This window comes from Antrostomus carolinensis, unplaced genomic scaffold (assembly GCF_000700745.2).
Source record: "Antrostomus carolinensis isolate BGI_N321 unplaced genomic scaffold, ASM70074v2 scaffold22848, whole genome shotgun sequence".
NCBI lineage: Eukaryota > Metazoa > Chordata > Aves > Caprimulgiformes > Caprimulgidae > Antrostomus > Antrostomus carolinensis.
The window spans coordinates 1-942 of record NW_010332606.1 but is presented as its reverse complement, the minus strand read 5'-3'; the positions used below and the strand labels follow the sequence as shown (position 1 = coordinate 942).

At 61.3% G+C, this 942-nt stretch overlaps 1 pseudogene; it reads right to left on the bottom strand.

The window, feature by feature from the left end:
• Positions 1–152: 152 nt before the first annotated feature.
• Positions 153–421, bottom strand: LOC114818831 (glucokinase pseudogene; annotated as a pseudogene).
• Between the last annotated feature and the right edge of the window lie 521 nt (positions 422–942).

Below are 942 nucleotides of genomic sequence, written 5' to 3'. Positions count from 1 at the left end.
GAGAAGGAGGAGGAAGAGGAAGAGGAAGAAGAAGAAAAAGGGGATGGTGGTGGGAGGATGCAGGAAGAGGAGGATGAGGAAGGGGATGGTGGCAGGAGGAAGAGGATGAGGAAGGGGATGGAGGCAGGAGGAAGGCTCCTGACAATCCTCACCTGGGATGGAGCTTGTAGACGGAGCCATCGACCCCCACGGTGATTTTGAGGGTCTCCTGGCTGCGACTCTCCCGCATGCGGTTGATGACACCGGCCAGCCCGGCCGAGCACATCTGGGCGGCGCGAGTGGAGACGCTCTCGCAGACCATGCGCACGATGTCACAGTCTGTCCCCGAGGGCAGCAGCTCGAAGGCCGTCAGGATGTTGTAGATCTGCTTGCGGTCCCCCGAGTCGCTGGGATGGGGCAAGAAGGAGGGGGGGGACCCCATATGGGGCACTTGTAGAGGGCTGGTGTGGGGTGAGGGGACAGGGGACCCCGATATGGGACACTCAGAGCAGGTTGATGTGGGGTGACAGGACATGGGGACCCTGATGTGGGGTGACAGGACAAGAGACCCCAACATGGGACAGTCAGAACAGGGTGATGTGGGGTGACAGGAGAGGGGACCCCCATATGGCACATCCTGCAGTGGGGTGACAGCACAGCCACCCCAATGCTCCTGGAGTGATGTGGGGTGATGGGAGGGCCCTGGCTGAGGGGGAGCGGTGGATGATGGATGTGGGGACCCCGATATGGGACACTCAGAGCAGGTTGATGTGGGGTGACGGGACATGGGGACCCCGATATGGGGCACTTGTAGAGGACTGGTGTGGGGTGAGGGGACAGGGGACCCTGATGTGGGACACTCAGAGCAGGTTGATGTGGGGTGACAGGACATGGGGACCCTGATGTGGGGTGACAGGACAAGAGACCCCAACATGGGACAGTCAGAACAGGGTGATGTGGGGT